A 6,602-nucleotide genomic window follows, 5' to 3' on the forward strand; every position below is an offset into this window, starting at 1 on the left:
TATTCTTGTAATAAGGAATAAGACACCTGACCCCACCCCCAGGAAACTTGTTGTCCCTTATTATGTAAAAATAAAACTTGAAGCCAATAAACGTTCGGTAACTTTCCAGTGTGAACAGCTGGCGTGTCTCCTTTCTGGTTTATTTGCCATTTTCCGAATGTTTGGATTTACTCTCTGCTTCGCTGACTTTGCTTGTGGTTCTGAAACCTTCCTGCCTCTTTCCACGTCTTCCCTCAGGAAGAGCCTAAGAACTGCATCAGCGCTCATTATCCCTTCCTTTCGCATAGGTCTGCTGGAGTAGAAAAGGGCTTCAGCTTTGTTTTTAATATCTAATAGGTACTTAAGACATAAGTATTTAACAAAAGGACTTTACACCGACAATGAAAACAGCAACGGATGATTTCATCCGGAGGAAAATGATGCTATATTATGACAGTAAAGTATTTTACAGTTTGCTGGTTCTTCAACAGCTTGAAGTGGTTTCACCATATGCCACACTTAACTTGCTTCTGCGAAAAGACTATATAGTGCACACTTTATTCCTTTTTGTAAAATATCAAGTAAAATAGATGCAGTCACAATTGAATACACATTTTTATTAAGAATTTTAATGTGGTAGATACAATTCTTGGAACAATAGGATCTATTGATCGACATCTGTCAGGTACTCAGATATCTTTAGCCTTTGTAAATAAGACATTGTGAAATTCAACTTAACATTCATATAATTTATTTACCAAGTCATATATTCCTCCTTTCTACAAATGAAATATATGCTATCAGTGCTATTAGTGACCAAGTTTATGATACAACTGGAAATACATACACATATATACACATATAAAATCAGGAAGAAAAAGACTTTTTAAAATTTTTGCTTAGAATAGAAGCTTGATTAAACAGAATTTGGAGTTTTCTGACTGGCTGATTAGCACACTGACTATCCCAACACCTGTCAATTCAATTCAGCACAATAAAATTCATTCTTCCTTAGGGTGCAAAGAAACTTTTTTTTTTTTTTCAACTCACTAACCTATAAGTGCTCTCACATCACTGTTCCTATTTCTTTGAGGAACATTCCTAAATCCTAGGTAACAAAAAATGAAAGACATACATTTTCTTTTTGAAGGACTAAGGAGAACTTTGTAAAATTTAGCAGGAATATGCTTCAGGAAAACCAAACAAAAACCCACCACCCATATACTAATTCATCTATTCTTCTATAAAGAAAGAAAGATGAAGGAAGTTCATGACTTGGTAGATTGGTTTAAACACACAAAATGTGGGGCGCCTGGGTGGCTCAGTCGGTTAAGCAGCCAACTTCGGCTCAGGTCATGATCTCTCGGTCCGTGAGTTCGAGCCCTGCGTCAGGCTCTGTGTTGACAGCTCAGAGCCTGGAGCCTGTTTCAGATTCTGTGTCTCCCTCTCTCTGACCCTCCCCCATTCATGCTCTGTCTCTCTGTCTCAAAAATAAATACACGTTAAAAAACATAAACACACAAAATGCTTGTTTAAAAAATTAACATATGGTGTGAGGGGTGAGGGTTATCCACACTGTTCTTACCTTGGGTATTCCTTGGGTCAACTGATAGAAGATTCATTTCACTTTAACAATGCTGGAAGTAATAACAGTAATATTTACAGAGAACTTACAATGTGCTAGGCCCTGACTTAAGTAAGATATGCAACATCTCACTGAGGTCAGACAACAATCCTTTGACGTCAGTACAATTATCACTCCCATTTGACAAATCAGGGAACAGGATTAGAGATTAAGTAATTTGGTCATCAGCACAAATGTGAGTGAAAAGTGGGTAAGGGGAAACAAAGAAATGCAAGAAAATTCTCAAAAGGAATCAGCAAACCAGCAAGAATGACTTCTCACTAAAAGTCAAAGGCATAAAACAAAACTTTTAGACAAGAAAATAAGTCCTTTTGTCAGTTGTCATGGATGCTGGCCATAATAACTAATGCTGGCCAGAGTGCATTGAAATCCTTTGAGCAGAGTATGTTTGTCTTCCACATAGTATTTAGCAAGTATTTGGAACTTAGTAGATCTCCATTTATTTAGAAAAATGAATGAATGTATCAATCCATAGAAGTATAAATCTGGTATAACTTACAAAATAATAGTCAACATACATTAAAAATCACTAAAATGTTCTTATTCCTCAATCTACTAGCTATTCTAAGGAAATAACCCAAAATATGGAAAACGTTATATACACAAAGATATTTGTCATTTTCAAAGGGGAAAAGTGGAAAAAATATAAATGTCCAACAATAGGCAGATTCATGAGCATTATCTAAATACAATTATCTCATGGCCACTAGAAACTGAAACTTATAAAAACAAGAGCAAGTTGCAACATGGGAAAACTAAAAAATAACAAAGACTTAAAAAAAAACCATACACCATAATATTGATATAATTAGTAGATATAGAAAAAAAATTATAATTGCCCTTTCCTACCATTTGAGGTATATATGAGAGCGTATCTTTTAAAGAGATTTGTATTCTGATTGCAGATTTACCACATAGTAACTCCACTCATGAATTTAGATCTGTGTTGGAGAAAATATTTTCTGTGGAATCCCAGTTTTACCAAAATTTCATGAGTATGACTGGAAAATAAGTTCTGCAAATCAAATAAGCTAGGAGAACACTGAATTGAGAAAGGTAAGTAGGTTCCTTTCCTATAACAGTCTTCTTTACTATATAACTCTTTTTTCCATGGTTATCAATATGGTACTATGCACTATGAATCTGGAGTGGGGGCAGGGGGACAAGAATGCAATGGTTCTCAAAGTTTTGGACCACAGAACTCTTTAATAAAGAAGTATTTCTGGGGTTCCAGGGTGGCTCAGTCAGTTAAGCATCTGACTTCAGCTCAGGTCATGATTTTGAGGTTCATGAGTTCAAGCCCTGCATGGGGCTCTGTGCTGACAGCTCAGAGCCTGAAGCCTGCTTCAGATTCTGTGTCTCCCTCTATCTCTGCCCCTCCCCTGCTTGCTCTCACGCTCTCTCTCTCTCTCTCTCTCAAAAATAAATAAACGTTAAAAAAAATTTTTAAGAAGTATTACTCATAATTAGCATTTCAGGGGACAGAGTTGGGGAAGCACTGCTATATCTCTATATCTCCATTTCCTTCATATGAAAATGAGGCTAATCATTCAGATTTTCAGATGACTAAATGAAATACACTTGACTCAAACAATGTGAGGGTTAGGGTCACTGACCCCAGCACAATCAAAAAGCCTCATGTTACTTTGACTCTCACAAAACTTAACTAACAATAGCATATTGTTGGCCAGAAACCCCTGGATAACATAAACGGTTGGTTAACATATATTCTGTATGTTATATGTATTATATACTGTATTCTTACAGAAAAGCTAGAGAAAAAATGTTGAGAAAATCATAAGAGGAAATACATTTACAGTAAACTGCACTGTATTTATTGAAAAATATCTGCATATAAGTGGACCCATGTGGTTCGAATCCGTGTTGTTCAAGGCTCAACTGTATATGTTTTTAATATAGATTTTTAATATAGATGCAGTAGGCATAAACATGAAATAGTCTGGATGATAATAGTTGCTGAGTAAACATTGTTTTCTTTCTCTTGTTCCAATGAAGGATTATGCACAAATCTGTACCCAGCAGAAGCAAAGTTTTTATTTACCCAGTGACAGACCAAGAGTACCCAAAGCCTATGTTTATAAGCAATTAGATAACATTATCAGCTTGTTAATAATAACTAATTGCTTACATATGCTTTTCATTTTGCAATGCCTATCCACCCACATGATCTCAATCTATCCTCAATCTATCCAACCTATGAAGTAGCCAGGGCAGGTAGGATAATTACCTGACAGAGAAAACCAAAGTTTAGAGGGATTAAAATACTTGGCCAAGGTTTGGCAATGATCAATAGCAGAGCTCTCTTTGACCTGGATATTCTGACTGCAAATCTCATTCCCACCCTCCCGCCAATGCCTATGTACTTAACTCTCATCTCTAAAAAGATTCATCTGAGTTAGGAGAAAAATCCTCAATGCCAAGTCACCAGACCAAAACTCTTGGGCTAGCAGGTGGCAGTGAGGCTCTATTTTCTCTTTGCAAAGAGTAAAAAGAAAAAGAAAAAGAAAATAAAGCATTTTCTTAATATAATATTCTTGCCTGGGTATGTATATATCCAGGAAGGGAGGGGCAGGGAATTTCTGACAATAAAGCCCTTGAGCAGAGCAGAGCCTTCCAGAAAAGGAAAAAAAAAGTATTATGTCTTTGAAAACTGTTGTTCTGAATGGGTGTTGGGTCTTCCACTGTAGGGCAAAGCCCAATTGCTCTCTGGAGTAGTGCTGGGACCTGGCCAGTTACTACTTAGGTCTTGACATCAGAACATCCAGGAACAAATTGAATAGTGATGGCTGTGTGCCTAAGTCTCTAAGGAAATTCTTCTCTCTATATGTTCTTAGGTAATTTTGGATCAAATGGAAACAAATGCACTGTATTCAAAACCAGAGTTATTTTGTGAGTCCCTTGAACCCTTTAAAATATCCATAACGGGGGATTAGTTCAGAAACACTAGTCAAGAAAATGCATGCTCCAAAGGTTTTATCCAGGGAAGAAAAAAAAAATTTTTTTGAGTAGCTTGAGAGCTCGGTGTTGCCAATTTGGAAGAGCAATTTGCCTACAGCTGGATATAATTAACAAGCATGGGTCAAAAAGGAAGCCAATCATAAAAGTGTGAATTGGATTGAGGTGGAGGGATGGGGACAGTGACAGTCAACTTCCAGAACTGGTGTATTCTGACTTCAGAGTCTCTCCTCATTTTCAAAAAGCCTAGTCTAATGATGTTAATAAAAGATTGAACTCAGAGGGAAAAAATTAGGGTCTTCATAGTACCCTAGTGTGTGTTTCATAAATTAGCTTTTCTGGAACACTATAGGGTGCCTTAGCCACCCTTTATACTAGCAAGTAATTTCCATGCTGAGCAAAAAAAAAAGAAAAGAAAAGGAAGGAAAAAGTTGCGGTTTTTTTCCTGGCTCACTAGAGGGAAAAAAGGTATAAAGGTACAAGTAATATAGCATCCCATTGAATACTATTTGAATTCTTCTGGTCTGAATGGACCAATTATCCTGAGGTTTTTTTTTGTTTGTTTGTTTATTTGTTATTTTAGCAAAACCAGGAAAGGGGATAACTCTTACAACTAATTAAATTCATCATGTATTCAATAATACATTTTGCAGGGTTAAGAGCTCATATGCAAAGCTGCAGCCTGAGGAGAATTAACACAGCTGAATGAGAAATTCTCTAATGATTGTGCTCCTTCCTTCCTCCCACTTATTTCTGAAGGGGGTTGGGGGCTGGCTTCACATATGGAACCCTGTGGATCTTGCCATCTTTCTTCTCTGCTTATTCTGATCTTGAGACAGAATGAAATAGAATTCTGAACACACAATGTGGTACTTCCAAGACTCTGGAGATTTTTCTAATCCTCCAAATGTTCTCCAATAAAATCTTCCCTTTACACTGTTGGTGCTGCCACAGCATTCATAACCAGAGGAAGTCTGACAAGAAAATGAACCATTAAAACCTACACACAAACATAGGGGCTCATTTCAGGGCTGACGTCCTCTTTAAAGCAAAGCAAAGAATTCATTTTGTCATTTGCAAGCATTTATTAAGTGTACAATACAGTACTAGTTACTTGATGGGGGATATAGGGGAATTAGTAGTTTACATTTGAATTTAACAGACAAAAAAATAAGAGACAACACACCATATGTAGCATGTGTGTGTAATATATATGTACAATTGTGTGTGTAATAATACACATGCACACACACACACACACATTTCCTAAATGTGAAAGAAAAGAACACAAAGTTTTAGTTCATGGTGAATGAAGTACAGTTGGAGGGAATAGCTTTTTGGAGATGACTAGTTTGGAGCTACACCTTGAAGAAAGTGATGGTTGTGGGGCCCCTGGAGGACTCAGTCAGTGGAGCATGCAACTCTTGATCTTAGGGTTGTGAATTCTAGCCCCACATTGAGGGTAGAGACTGTGAAAAAAAAAAGTGATGGTTGTGACTGGCAAAAAAGTTCCTGATGCATAAACCACTTTTTTGGAGCTTGAACTTACTCAAACTGGCTTTCTGTGAAGTAGGGTGCTCTTGAAAACTGACCAAAATGTGTCTCTCATTGGCTATTGTACCTGTCTGTCCTTGAGATGAGTTCTTATTTTATTGTTGAATGCTTTCAAATCACCTAAGAAGTCTTGTTGGAAGATACCTAAAATACAGATTTCTTATAACATCAGTTTATATGTTTTTAAAGCTTCCTAACTGTCTAAACTGCATAGGCCCACAATAGAAATCATTAAGAAATAGACTTACAAGCCCAGTAGAGTATTAAAATTACATGCAGTTTCTTTGGAGCCATAATGAAATAGTCAATTAGCTCTTTTACTTGTTGACAACTACAGCTGATATAAACTAATGGTCCATTGATCTCAGCAAAAAGTCAAAAAATGACAAGCAACAATTATCTGGGGAAAGAATCAGAGGCTGAGATAGGTCTAAACCTAGTTGTTGCT

This window comes from Neofelis nebulosa, chromosome 6, assembly GCF_028018385.1.
Source record: "Neofelis nebulosa isolate mNeoNeb1 chromosome 6, mNeoNeb1.pri, whole genome shotgun sequence".
Taxonomy (NCBI): domain Eukaryota; kingdom Metazoa; phylum Chordata; class Mammalia; order Carnivora; family Felidae; genus Neofelis; species Neofelis nebulosa.